Source organism: Ictalurus punctatus, chromosome 28 (genome assembly GCF_001660625.3).
Source record: "Ictalurus punctatus breed USDA103 chromosome 28, Coco_2.0, whole genome shotgun sequence".
Taxonomy (NCBI): domain Eukaryota; kingdom Metazoa; phylum Chordata; class Actinopteri; order Siluriformes; family Ictaluridae; genus Ictalurus; species Ictalurus punctatus.
The window spans coordinates 5,723,516-5,739,591 of record NC_030443.2 but is presented as its reverse complement, the minus strand read 5'-3'; positions in this window follow the sequence as shown (position 1 = coordinate 5,739,591).

Here is a 16,076-nt window from a genome sequence, read left to right as displayed (position 1 = left end):
ATTCACTAAAGACAAATCAATTGGATTTTTGGCATTTCACCGTCTATAAGGCACAATATAATTAAAAGATTCAAGGAATCCGCGCAATCTCCGATCCCTCAGACGTCACTGTCTTAAAAACTGTCATGAGTCTGTAATGGATATCCTGACATGCGCTCGGGAATATTTTGATAAACCTTTGTTAATCAACACCATTCGCCGCTGCATCCACAGATACAAGTTAAGGCTTTACTATGCAAAGCAGAAGTCATACATCAACACTGTCCAGAAGCACCGCCGACTTCCCTGGTCTCGGTCTCATCTGAGATGGACAGTAGCACAGTGGAATCATGTGGTCTGATGAGTCAATGTTTCAAATAGTTTTTGGATAATACATCCGTCGTGTTCTCCGGGCCAACGAGGAAAAGGACCGTCCAAGCTGTTATCAACGTCAGGTCCAAAATCCAGCGTCTGTCATGGTATGGGGGTGTGTCAGTGTCCATGGCGTGGGTAACATCCACATTTGTTAGGGCAGCATTAATGCAGAAAGATATGTACACATTTTGGAGCAACATATGCTGCCATCCTTTCCCAGGGACGTCCCTGCATTTTCCAGCAGGATAATGCCAAACCACATTCTGCCCGGATTACAAGCTCGTGGTTGCGTAAGCAGAGAGTGCGGGTGCTAGCATGACCTGCCTGAAGTCCTAACCTGTCTCTGTCTCCGATTGAGAACGTGTTGCGCATTATGAAGTGCAAAATATGGCAACGAAGGGAAGCATAATGGAAGAAATGCATAATGGATGAACAGGGGAAAATTCCGCTAAACTTAACCAACCGGTGTCTTCAGTGTCCAAACACTTAATAAGTGTCATTTAAACAAAAGGTGATGATACGCAGTGATAAACAGTCGACTGTCCCGATTTTTTTTGGAGCGTGTTGCAGTCATCAGATTTGAAATGAATGTATATTTTAAAAAAGAAATTGAATTCACAAACTAAAACATCAAATCTTGTGTTAAGAATGTGTTTTCAGTATAGTTACAGGGTGAATTGAATTGTCAAATGACTCTTTTTGTTTGTTTGTTTGTTTTGCATTTTCCATACTGTCCCAACTTTTTCGAAATTGGGGTTGTATTATATCCCCGGTTATGTTAGACTACATGTTTATTATAAATAGACACTTGGTCAGTAGTTACATAGAGAGACGTTTAAAGTTTGTACAGTGTTTTAGCTCATTTATGCAGATTCTCAATGGGCCACTATAGGCTTTTACTATAACTCTTTCATTTCGTTTATTGCACTGATACAAGCCGTCACTCTTATTCTTGTTGACAGTCAAAAAAAGGCAAGAAAGAGAGAAGACTTCGAAGGGGAGAGAGACAGTCAGTTGGGCAGGATGGGAAAAAAAATGTAATTACGTTGGACCACCTGGTAAAAAAGCTAGGAGTGAGAGGGTAGAGGGCCTTGATATGGAAGATAAGAATGAATGAATGAATGAATGGATGAACGAACGAACGAATGAATGAATGAATGAATGAATGGTGTTTTGTTTTGTGCCACACATAATTAATGAATGTTGTTCATTGACCTTTCCTGTTCCTCTCTTGATACTCAGGAAGGAATATTGTTTGGAGGAGACATGAAAGTGTACATAAGTGTAATGTTATTATATATTACAGAGGTATTTCTATTTATATGTATAGATTGATATCATCTTTACACATATTTATCTGTGACCAGTTGAATAAAATATACAGGATTACAACAAGTTTAAATAATGAATGGGGTGTGCACACGATTTCATTTCATCCAAGAATTTCTCACACAGTTGCAAGTAATGAATAGTAATGAATAGAAGCAACTCTTTTTATTTTGTGTTCTACTTCATATGTTTTCTAGATCTTTCTTCAAGTGTTCAGATATAGGAGAAGGGAAATAATATATTGACCGAACTGGAAGACCGTAGTTTTTTTTGTTGTACAAGGTTAGATTATGTATTGATCGTCTCTGGGAGATTTAGTGCCTTAAACTGTGTGAGTTTGGTCAGAGTCGGGTAATGTGTGTGCCATTAAAGTGTCATGGTGATAAACTGAATGCTGCTAACATGCTATATGCCTCTGTGAACACTCGCATGCTCTGTCGTTTCGGTCCACACAGACATTAAGTCGAGCTCAGGGTCGAACCAGGGTCCGTGGAGCTGTGGAGTAGCAGCTCAAAAACATTTACACAATAACATTTATGGAAATGACAACGGAAATGCATATTCACAGCGATTTAGGCACTTTGCTTATGAGTCACGCACAACATGAAGTTTTTGTTTGTTTGTTTTAAAAAGCTCTCAACCTCAGGGCTGGATGTGCTGCTTAAGCAACAAGTTGTGCTTGTAAGACAAATACATTAATTGTGTAGCTTTTCTCTCCAGCAGTAGAACTGAGATGGCCATCTTCTCTAATAGTCATGAAATCTTTCTGTTGTCAGGATTTGGTCCATATGGTGTTGTGTTTCTCCTGCAGATATGGTTTTCTTTTGTGTCATGGTAAATTTGTCGCTGCCATGCATAACTCCCACTGTTTGTCTAGACCAGCGGTGTCCAATCTTATTTGGAAAGGGCCGGTGTGGGTGCAGGTTTTCATTCCAACCAAGCAGAAACCACACCTGAATCAATTGAAAGCCAAAATCAACTGATTAAACAGGTGGAATCAAGTGTGGCTCCTGCTTGGTTGGAATGAAAACCTGCACCCACACGGCCCTTTCCAGATAAGATTGGACACCCCTGGTCTAAACCTTATTTTTTTAAAATGTCATTATTACAGGATAAGTTTTGTTTGCCTGAAATCAAGGCATATAACAAAAACTGTTAGCCCCCCCCCCCCCCCCCCCCTCCAAGATAATGCCATAATTCAGCAAGTACAGTATGACTCATGATCAAACCAAACCCTCTGAGTACCACCTATAACTCATCTCACTGGCAGCTGTTGCAGCGGTGGCTAATGAATTATCTTATTTAAACTCAAAAACGTGTGTCTAATCTATCAGAGCTGCAGTATCTGCTACCTTGAGCCATGATATAATAATACTCGATTTGTTTCATGATATACCTTGTTTCTAGTGAACATGGTAGGCCTACTAAGACGTCTCTGAAAGCTCGAGCTCAGGAAACAGCGCAACTTGTGGTCATAGCGAAGTAAGGTGTGTGTAGTATACACAGTATTTTTTATTACATTAATTACATTAAAACATTACTGTGAAGACATTTCCGAGACAGATTATGCACAGCTCCCTCCGAAACGATTGGAACAGCAAGGCCAATCCATTGGTTTGTGCTAGACACCAAAGACACTTCAGTTTGAGATCAATGAGAAGATGGATCTGAGATGAAAGTTTATGATTTCAGCTTTTATTTCCTGGTATTTACATCTAGAGGTGTTAAACAGCATAGAGCCTTTTGTGTCCGATCACCCAATTTTTAGGTGAGCAAAAGTATAGGAACAGATAAGTAAATAACACTTAATATTTGGGTACATATCCCTTGCTTGCAATAACTGCATCAAGCCTGCGACTCACTCACCACCAAATTGTTGTTGTTTTTTCTTTTGTGATGCTTTTCCAGGCTTTTACCACAGCTCTCTGATCTTAACCCTTTTAACAGCAAATGATTCACAGGTGAATTTGAAGGCTAAAACTCTTGGTTCAGTTCAGTGCTATTCATTGCTTAAACAATCAATCTAACAAGAAACACCTGTGAGTCACGTGTTCCAATATTTTTTCTTGCCTACAAATTGGGTGGTCTGATACATAATGTACTATGTTCTATGTCATTTAACACATCTACATGCATACACACCAGGAAATCCCAGATCTCAGGCCAAAATGTCTTCAGTCTACAGCAAAAGCAAATTAATTAACCTTGCCGTTCCAAAAGTTTTGGAGGGGACTGTAAATTACAGATGAAAAGTTTACATCAATTTCAATTTATGCTGCACGCAGCAAATTTTAAAAGGACATCCGGTGTACCACCTAGGGGTGCTACCACCGGTGGCTACAGTTTGAGAAACACTGCCATATTTAATTTAAGATCATATCCTTCTGTATAGCATTTAACGTGAATTTAGAATAAAGCACTTTATATCAAGCATATACAGTATATAACCTATTCAAAAGATCTTATATAAAGGTTTTAAAGAATTTTTATATCAACGTGCATGCAATTTTACACAGCATCAGTATGGGCAAGGAATGGCGGGTGGTTTTTAAAATAGGGGAAACACAGGTGTCTGATGTCTTACTGCTTCATCTGATGGTCTGGACTCCTGATTAATTCTTTGTTTCTCCTCATAAGTAAGAGCAGGTCGACAAAATTAGTATTGCCTGCCATGCCATGCTAAAAAGCAACTAAACCACTCACTAGCAAGCTCCAAATGCATATAATCAAACATAAGTTTGTACTTTCTTTACATTATGTACCAGTTACAAAGATAAAATAACAAGCTATACTAGTTGTGTAAAACTGCTATGGATCAGGCTACTGTTTAATGTGTTTAAGCTTGAGATGTTAGTCGTGTTCTTTACCAGTTCAGTGATTGGCATTTGGTTACGATGGACTCAAAACGATGTGTTAAAAGAGTGAAGTCCAATGAGTGTTACTCGTTCCTCCAGTTAAAACACAGTGTATTTGAATCTGCCATACAGTAGCCCATAGAAGCTGTGCTTCATTGGGTTCACTTCACCTGTGCTTTGCCATTTTGATTTTGCGCAAATGTAAAAAAGAATATGTGTCGTACTGTACAATCCCTCCAGGATTTTGCGATTTTACAATTGCAGAAATTAATGAAAAATCAAGCAAACTCTGCAGTATTTGTAGGAGCTTACAATTGTTCAAAATTACAGCTGATTTTCCGGAGATTTGGGCCCAGACGCGTCACGTGACATCGTCACAATGTGCATTCAGCCAAAGCCCTGTTCGAGTCACGTGCAGCGAACGTGAGCACAGCTGAAAGGTCTCATTTACCAATATACAGCACCGCGAAAGACCGTGCAAAACGATTTCGTGAGATTGCAGTTTCACAAATTCAGGTGGTTATCTGCACAAAAGCACCAAAAAACTCCGCAAGTTGCTTCGCAAATTTTTTTAAAAAAGCTGCAGCAAATTCAAGCATTTTTCACCACAACAATCACAAAAGAGCTCTGCACAATCCTGTATGGATTGGTTGTAAGACTTTAAACGAGGCGTATTGTATTTGCCTTTGAGTGTTAGCATACACAGTATGGACGGCCAAATCGATGCGCATAATCTCCCACATTGGTGCTATTATTATAAAAATGTGTTACTTTGCAATATCAGCCATTCATCAAGCAGCTCTCACATCTATTAGTATGTTATTAATACATAAACAGCTGAGAAATAAAAGTGACAACAAGTTACAGTGTGTGTGTGTGTGTGTGTGTGTGTGTGTGTGTGTGTGTATGCTTCCATACCTGATCCTTATCCAGGAGCAGCATTTGACCATCTGTGACCACACAGAACTTTGGATTCCAGACATGTTGCCCAAAACATGGGTGCCCACAAGAGACCCAATGGTCTTGATGACCCCTTATTTCTGAGGTGAAAGAGAAGACAGAGAAGTCCATAGAATTAGAGGTGGAAGATTGCTAAGTAGCAAACTGAAAGGACACGGTCAAAGTTTATGATTCTCCTTACTCACATGCTTATGCAGCAAAAGGTTATGCAATGATTGCACAAATATGAAAACTTAAAAAAATAACGTTTGCCTATGTGTAATTTATGATATTGTCTTCCTCTAACTTCCAACTCTGCGTGAGTCAATGTACCCTCAAGTTCAAAGCAGTCAGGTAGAACAGTCTGGGAAAGATTCGTGAAACAAACAACCCTTCAACCAGCAGCGAATAGCGCCTCGAAATGAATCGAGTGTGTCGGAACACATTTATATGGAAATGAGCTTATTGCCAGTGAGCTCTGACAACAAGAGGGCTGTGATAACTTCAAATATTGTACCAAGCATGAGAGAAAATCAGGCTGGGTAAATTTGCTGAGTATGACAACAGAAAGTGAATGCGTCATGAATCATGGGGTCTGTATAGGTACCTTTTTACAAATCTCATTTAATTCTCATTAAATTGAAGATAGTGTACTGTAAAACACGCTCTGTTAAGAGAGCAGCAAAGTACCACAAGATGCCATCAAAACTATGACGTCATTTCTCTGTATTCCTGTACGTGCTTAGGATGTACATATAAACTGTATTGGGAGCTGAATGCACATAGTCAGAATATACCGACGTTTGCTCACACTGGTATTCAGAATTCAAACACAACTACAAAAATAAATGAAAATAAGAGGTATTCAATAGTTGCGCATTGTATCGTCCCTTAAAAACTACAAAAAGATGTTTTGGGGATTTTTTTTTGGTTTGTTTTTTTTTTTTACTTAATTGAAGACGTTGCTTATCTTGCGGGCCGAATTGTTTATGGCTTCATAAAATAGAGGCTCAAAATAGAGTTCACTGGATCAAAATAGAGTTCACTGGATCAAAATAGAGTTCACTGCATCAAGATAGAGTTCACTGGATCAAGATAGAGTTCACTGCATCAAAATAGAGTTCACTGCATCAAGATAGAGTTCACTGGATGTTTTTTGTTGTTCGCAACATTCTGTGTATAAACTCTACAAAATGCTATGCCAAAAGTCACATACTGCCCTTGCTGTTTAGGTTGTTTTTGTTGTTTTTTTTTAAATCCTGCATCCCATGAAGTTTTTTAGATGTGCAGTTGTTACAGCGAATGAATGCAGGATACATGGCAACCTTCATACTCTATTATACTAGTTGAGTCTTGTGATTTGTTACAGATTTGCAAGTGTGAGACCATGTTGTAGGCCCAGTTCTGGTTCTCTGGCAGGATTAGATTTAAATTCTCAGATTGTGAGCTACCACCTAACACATAACATAGCCATAATCACAAGTCATTCAAATGATTAAACTCATAGATGACTTAATAATAGAAATATGGTAGAACGTTATATGTTTCTGTTACAACACATGGGAAAGGCATAGCTAAATTTACATTCAGTTTGCTTTTTTTTTGCTGGATGTACTAATTTTCTCAACACTGATGCCCAGATGCACAAACATTTGCTATTAGGACAGGGCCAGATTGAATCTGTGAAGCGAAACAAAAGTGACTGCTCAGCAGATTTCGGATGTCGCTTCACCAGGCTATAGATAAAAAGAACAGACTGGACATTCATGTTCAAAACATAGCAGATGAGAGTGAAATGATGAAAGTAGTGTTGGGATAAGAAATGTGGGATTGGAAAAAAAAAAAAAGAAGTAGATTGTGAAGTGCGAGCGAGAACGAAGAAGCAAAATAGAACTCGAAACCCATTTCAAAAATGCCTGTCAAGCTCAGAAGTCATGTGACCTCCCAGCATTGCAGGACCTATTACAGGGCAGAGAAATAATATGTCTCATAAATTACATTTTTTTTATCCCACACACACACACACACCACTCAGACACATAAGTGATGTCTCCCAACATAGCACCAAATTGTGTTTACTCAATCTGTTTTATATATGCTCACACATGCAGGCAAACAATGAGGGAGTGTAAACACACATTATTACTTAGTGGACCTGTAAATATCTCAACACCTTGGTGACCGTGTTTTGTCGGTGTTGTGTATAGTTCTGGAAAAGAATGGAAAAATTCCTGGTATGATAGTCGATTTTGTTTTTTTTTTTGTTTGTTTTTTATATCATCTACCTCAGTGCTGTTGAAGTCTCAAATCTGGTTGGTCAAATCTGGTTGGTACAAGCTACCGCTTGTAGCACTTTTCCACCTATATTCTTTCGAAGTAATGGAAATCGGTTTCCTTTCTAGAAAATCTACACAAATATCAGAAAGTCGTCATTATTTTTAACAAATATCTTTTTACTATCATTCATGTACAGTATGTACAGTCTCTCATAAAGCCCATTACTTATTCCCAGCAGTGTACAACATGCAGATTTGTTTCTAGTCGTATTTTTGTAGGACTGGATTCTGGATATGATCTGACTTCAGGATTAACAAATGGCCTTAATGTGTTGCTGTAAATCACATATAGTTCATTTCAGACGTTAAGGTCAGTCGTTTATCGGAAACCCCTAACTGGAAAGTTCAAAGATTATGTGAATCTGTCATAACTGTATTAAAATGTGCAATTAAAAACAAAAAAAAACGTTACCCACTTGACTGACAGCCAGAATTAATTTTAGCAAAGCCATAGAAACGGCCCTGTGCTCTTGCTGCCATGGCTCCATGGATTTATTGAACAATTTCCCCAAGGTCTTAAATAGCTAGATGAGTAAACAGCAAGGTTCATGTACAGTAAAATAAATTTCCTCTCACTCCAAATGCAATGGGTAGTTACTTATATTGTGGAGAAGAAAAAAATAATAATTAAATAAAAAACCCAGAAGTTTCCATCTTCAGCTTGTTTTTATTGGTGTAGCAGGAACAAGCAGCGGATATGAGGCACAGCAATCAGACGTGATTAAAATAAATGGCTGTATTTACAACAATAGTTGCCATGAGCAATAAAATAGAACTGATCAAGTGCTGTAAGTCTTCCTACAATCGCGCTAGGATGTACAATGCCATGAAAAGATGCGCCTTAGAAAAGATAGTACATATATCTTGTAAAGAAAATAGCCTCATTGATCAATCCAGCTCTCTTTCAGCTTTTACAATCCATTAAACAGCTGTTGTGATGTTGACAAAGCTTTCTTGATAAAGCTAATGGCTATTCTCTAACCAGTTGTGTTTAACCTTCGTGGTCCATTTACAAGCCTTTGTGGTTAGAGAGCAGATTGCTTTATCAAGCAGCCAAAAAAAAAAAGTGCTTATCGACACCGTAACACACTCTGAAAACCACAACGATGGACATTACATCCATTCTTCCTCCCGTCTACTCTCATCACCAAACGCAGACTTCACAGGAAGACTTTGTTTCAAAATCTTAAGTTCTGATTTTCTAATTAGTTTCAACTTAATTAGCATCTCATGCACAGTTCACGATGCATCGAATGTGCGGAGAAGAAGGTTGGCGGTAATTGGACGTGGGCTGCTAGTTTGCGAAGGGAAAACCATTTTGACTTCTTGGAAGGGTCTCTGTTTGAAAAGCTGCTCATTAAAATAAATACGAAATGATGGTGATGATAGAAACGGGCGTATGGGTGAGTGAAGGCAGATATTATGGCTGAAGCGTTTTCAATAATCTCTTAGAAAGTGTGCTTCTCCTTATTGAGTTTTAGGCTCAAGGCAGAAATAAGATTGTTTTCCTTATTTTAAGAGGAACATCACTTGCACAACCTCAATTTTTCACTCACGCAGCTATGTGTCGTGGTTATACTGAAATCCACATTGAACTACCCATCAGCCACAGCACATCACACGACCATGTCACGTGTCCAACTGATCACACACCTGTGATGGTGCCCCTAACAAGCACCACCAATAAATTCTAATTATTAATCTTAAATTAAGGGATAAATTCTTATATTAGCTCAATCATTAACCAAAATACTCATTTGAAGTAAGTCTATCTTAAATACCTGAGTTTTCATTGCTTGTAATAAACACCACTTGCTTAAATTTGGGCATTTTTGTCTAGTTTAAAGGCCCATCATGGTGGCTAGACTTTTATGCTAGTTTTAATTAGCTTACCCTATTGACAGATTTTTTATGTATTTTTTTTGCTTGATACAAGACATTTTGATTATATTTAAGAATATGTTAAGACTGAGCTAGACTTATCCAAGCTACCAACAATGTGGCAGCAGCACAATGCATAAGTTCTTGCAGGTACAGGTCGAGTGCTTCAGTTAATGTTCACATCAAGCATCAGAATGGAGAAAAATGTGATTTCAGCGACTTTGACTGTGCCACTGTTGTTGACGGTGTCTCTAGGGTGTAGACAGAATGGTGCGAAAAGCAAAAAAAAAGAGAACTCAGAAGAGAATGGTGAGACTAATTTGCAGGAAGCCTATGGTAACTCAAATAACCACTCTGTACACCCGAGGTGAGCAGAAAAGCATCTCAGAACACGCTACACGTTGAAGCCTTGCGGCAGATTCCACTCCTGTCAGCCAGGAACGGGTTTCTGTGGTTACTTTGAGCACAGGCTCACTGAAACAGCTGAAGATTGGAAAAAGACCCGGCAATGGTCTTCCCGATCCTTAACGATCTTTGCCCATCTACCTCTAGGTTTGGCATGTTGTGGCTTCTGGGACGTTTTCCGATCACTACCTGGTATCAACACTCAGTACGTAGACTTTCACGTTTTCCAGCATTCATAACATTTCTTAAACGTTCCAATGTTTAAAAAAAGAACATTAATAGAAAGGGTTGTTTTTTTTGACAATACATATGGGTTCACTCTATTTTCTCTGCTTTCAGTTCTTACTTCTTTTTGAAAGTGTCAGCATTTCTGTTAATAATCCCCAAATCTCAGAGAGCTTAAATTATAATAAACACCTAATGTGTGAAGGCAGTAATGCTTTGATTGGTCATGAATAAATCTGAGATTGTATCAAATTGTAAATATGTTCCCAAATCAGGCTTATGTAAATAGTGTGCATTATGGCTTAGTGACGTCATCAGTGAGTTATCTGAAGCTCACTACAAAAGCATATACCACCCCTCCCCTCAGTGTTCCCTCAAAAATATGTGGAAAATTTATTTTAAAAAGAGAAAATAAATGAATCATGTCTTTTATTTTATTTTATTTTTTTAAATACACATTATATACACAAATACACTCCCCCTTTATAAATAGCCAGTAGTGTTTAGTCGTACTTGACTATTAGTAACATTGATTTGGGGGCGGGACACTTCAGGTTCTAGAAAGCATTTGATTGGACAGAAAATCTGACGAGAAGTGCAGAATGATGTCATAAAAATTTCTGATCTGTATTGGTGGTAGAGACTGTAAATTCTGAATGCATATATCTTCTGAATGCCAGTTTTGTCATTGCTTTGAAGCACACCAGCTTATAGATAACCTTAAGTCCAACGTATTCATACTAAAAGCCACAAAACTTTGATTTCATGGGGACTTTAACAAAGAATCGTGAAAATTAATGAATCATGTGTAAAAAGTAAAGAAATAAATAAACTATTAAATTGGCCAGATATTACGAGTTCGAATCCTGATGATGTCAGAGTAATCTGAGGTCATTTGAAGAAGGCTGTCGCAGCACTCAAACCCAAGAATATTACTGAACTGGAGGCCATTGCTCATGAGGAATGGGCTAAGATTCCTGCACTATGCGTGTAGTCCACATGTGTGCAACATAAAATGTAAACTACGCTATGTGGCCAAAAGTATGTGGACAGATGACCATCATACCCATACAGCATATGCCCATTCCAACACCTTGGGTATTAACACAGAGTTGGTCCCCCCTTTGTCCTTATAATAACCTCCACTCTTCTGGGAAGGCTTTCCACTAGATGTTGGAGTGTGGCTGTGAGGATTTGTGCTCATTCAGTAATAAGAGCATTAGGAGATCTGGGGTGCAGTTGGAGGTCCAATTCATTCCAAAAGTGTTCAGTGGGGTTGAGGTCAGGGTTCTAGCAGGACACTCAAGTTCTTCCAGTCCAACCTTAGACAACCATGTCTTCATGGAGCCTGCTTTATGGACCGAAGCATTGACATGCTAGAATACTGTAGGTTTGTGCCTCTTAGTTCCAGTGAAGGGAAATTATAATGACACAGCATACAGAGACATTCTAGACAATTGTGTGATACAACTTTTTGGCAGCAGTTTATGGAAGACCCACATATGGCCATTTGTTGGCCATATAGATTAACTATTAAAACACACACACACACACACACACACACACACACACACACAGACATACACACACACATACACAATGTGAATTTCACATGTGAATCATGTAACTTTTCTCTAAAGGAAGGATGCTGAGACGCCTCCTTGTCCTGAATGAAAGGATGTTGGTGGTCCACGTTATTTGCTTTTTCTTCCGTTTACACAACCGGAGGCACCAAAGACACCAGAGTTCCTCCTCAAACCAAAGATTTATTTGAATCCACCATAATATGAAGAGAAATTCATTAAATATGATGGTTATAAGTGGTTCTGACTCTAAAAAATGGCCCCATTGTTAATGCCTTAGGCTCGGATTACTGACGAAGCGTGAATTTGGTTACATTTCCAGGCAAACCCATAATGAAATGTTTTTTTTAAAAGAATCACTAATCACGTTTGCTGCCGGATCTGTATCGTACAATTGTACATAGTTTTGTACTAAATGGCCACAGGAAAATGAAATAGACCACCCATGATTAGGTAGGGCACAGGCGGTTATTGTATTTTCCCATGAATAACCATTAAGTAAGTACTCAGTTTCTTCTACCTTTCATGAACCTCATCCATGAGTCCATACTGCTAATAAAGTGCTCTTATACAGTATGATTAATTGCCAGTGATTACTGAAGCAATGCCAAGAAATTTGTTGCTGATGGAATACTCCACATCCACACACTCCAGTTTAATTAGGTCGTCACATTGCAGTGCGTGGACTATTTTCTCTCTCTCTCTCTCTCTCTCTCTCTCTCTCTCTCTCTCTCTCTCTCTCTCTCTCTCCACAGCTGTTCATTTTGCCTACTGTATTTCAGGAATGGTTTCTAAGTCTCATTCCTGTCCAGTGCACATGGATATAAACTGGATGTATGCATGCTCATGAGAATGGTGGAAAACACACGCACACACACACACACACACACACACACACACACACACACACACACACACGCACACACACATACATGCACGCACACGCACTTACTTTCACACTTAATGCATCCCAAGGAAGCAGTTTAGTTATCAGAGAATCTAAACCCAGTTTATAAACACTGGTTACAATTCTTAAGTTATAAAAGTTCAAAGTTTGATTCTATTCTCTATGTATAAAATAAAAAACGTAGAAATTATCAAATGACAAAAGTCATTAAGACACCTTTGTACAGAACGTCCATCCAAATAGATAGTTTGTCAGTCCAGAGCACACTTCAGGATAGTTATTTGATTATTTATATTAAGAAATTCAGGCTGTCTCTAAATGACAGACTCGAATATATCTACAATGAAAGGTTTTGTAAACACGGCATTAAATGGACTGTATGACCAGTAATAAGACAATATAAGCTATAAAATTGGTGTGAATTCCAGAAACAGACTTAACACAAAGCCAGCATTGTAACAAATAACAGATTATAAAGGAAGAGAAAAAAATGTCTCTTGTATTTACCTGCTAGAGACTCAGAGGACATGCTTCCTTGTCTGTCCATCGTCTTCCTCAGTGTTTACTCCTTCAGTGGTTGAGCAGCATATGTTGGAGAGTGCCGAGGTTGAGAACGAGAGCGAGAGGGGGGGGGCGTTTGATGAGGAGTGCGTTTGTGCTCTGTGCCTCAGGGCTATTGGCAGGCGACTGAAACACACTTTATCAGGGTGGTGATTTCAGCTACGCTTACTCACATCTCTCTCTCACAGCATACACACACATATACACAAATACATGTAAACACGCATAAGCTCTTCATGATGTCACATGTCAAGAGCATGATGAGTGGCAATAAGAGAGGACATGAATTAAGAAGTAGGGGGAAAGAGAAGGGAGGACAAGAAGAAGAGTAATTACAGATAGACTGTGCCTTGCTTGTCATTGACTCACCTGAATTAATGTTATGTACTATACTGTATATTACACTGGCATGTACGGTCATTACAACTACCATAAAACACCTTTAATCTAGCATACAAATTTAATATACTACACAGCAGTGATGGCTGTAATCAAATCACAGCTTTATATGACCCTGTTTATTGGAATAAGTCATCATTCTATGATAACATCTAACTCACAGGGACTTGTATATCAAACATGTACATACGTGATCTAAGTCTAGTATTAAATGGATTCAAATGTGCTGTTGGTTAACAAAGAAAAGCGTTTTCTGTAAGGAGATGTTTATTTTTAATGATTGTGGAAGGAGTCTCCAGTGTCAGCCCTTCAATAATACAGTTAAAATGTTTTCCACCACTGGAAAGTCTTCAAGGTTTTGCACTTTTAGAACTGTTGAAGGAAGTATTTTAAAGGTGATTTGGATTCTCTCTTGCAACTGTGTATTACTGTACTGTATGTCAACTAATCAGTATCTCCAGGATTTAGCGATTTTGCGATCGCGATAGTTAACGCACAATCAAGGAAACGCTGCAATTTTTCTAAATTACCGCTGATTATTTTCAGCAGATTTGAGCCAAGATGCATCAAGTGACATCATCACAATGCGCATTCGGTTTCACAAAGCCCTCTTCGATTTCCGTGTGTAGAACGTGAGTGCATGAGTAAAGGGTCTCATTTATCATCAAACATCACTGCGGAAGACCGTGCAAAACAATTTCATGCAATTGCCATTTCACAGATTCAAGTAGTTTTCCGCAAACAAAAGAAGAAGCGCAAAATACACCGCGAATTGCATTGTAAAGTTTGAAAAAATCCGCAGCAAAATCAAACATTTTTTGCCACAACAATCCCAAAAAAAAAACTGGTTGCAAAGGTTAAGGTTAAGGGCTGGAGGTTTATGTTCTTACTTTTGTCTGAATTTGTTCAAATTAGACAAGAGCCCAAATGTTTTTAAATTTACTGGACAAGAGGAAGACTATTAAACTTCAGTAGTTGTTTTTAAACTCTTAAAACACCATTGGAAACATTAGAAATTAAAATGCATATTTTTATATAAATTCCCTGTATATCAAAGCTACTGTATATCACCTTAGCTCTGTTCACTGGTTCCACTTTAGTCTATGCTCTATACTCTATTTAAACTTTTTTGACTGGTTTTGGTGAAATCGTTGTCTTGTACTAGAAGGCGCTTTTCAGTTTTCTGGGTCTAGCTCCTTAGAGGCCTTGTTTGTCCCAGTTTTTGATTCTGTATGCTCTGTTTTTTATGTCTGCCCAAGTTTTTTTGGACATTGATCATGAATTTGCCTCCATCAACCACATCTGATTGTCCCTTGATACCCAGTTGTGACATCTCAATGTGTTTATAGTAAAACAAACAAACAAACAAACAAGCAAACAACCTGTAGAGGGAAGAGTCATTTATCCTATGATAAAACATTACTATTCTGATGGGAGTGGTCTCTTCCAGGATGACTCCGCCCCCATGCACAGGACATCAGGGCTCACTGAATAGTAGAGTTGATGAGTATAAAAATGATGTAAATCATTTGCTATGGACGTCACAGTCACCAAATCTAAACCCAGCTGAACATCTATGGGAGATTTGTGAGTGACGTTTTAAACAGCGCTCTCTACCAGCATCTCAAACACAAGCTGAGGGAATATCTTTTGGAAGAACCGTGTTCATTCCTCCAGTGCAGCTCTAGAGACTTGTAGAACCTGTATCAAGCTATTCTGGTGGCTCGTGGGGGGCCAACACTTTACTGAGAGCCTTTATGTTGTTTTTTTTTTCTTTCTATAATTCATCACACGTTTTGATCTGTACACCAACCAGAAGAACATCATTTGGCCAATTTTCAAACATTTCTAAACATGTTCAATCAACACACTTTGCATGCTTTTTTAACACAGGGAAATGCACGTAAACATAGAAAGAAATGCCTGTAGCACACCGAGAAATAACGTTTATAGGTTAAAGTATATAAAGCGTTTCAGATTTCAAGATTAGAGTATACCGTCATATGTCATCACACCCCTAGGGTTGTTCCATGTCCATAGGTTTACCAGTGATCACTAAACCTGTGCCTGGAGATCTACTTTTAAACAGAATTCAGAATTCCTGCCCTAATCCACCCCAGTTAAGACTTCTGAAGTATAGCAGGTGTTGAACCATTTAAAATGAGAAGCCTCTGACTTATTAAAAAAACTATAAAGAATGTTTCAAGGTAAATACTATAGATTTTGTGCAACATTAGCGTAGACGCGAGCAGCCAATGTGCAGTGAAGTGATTATTCTGTATGACTGACCATTTCTCTATAA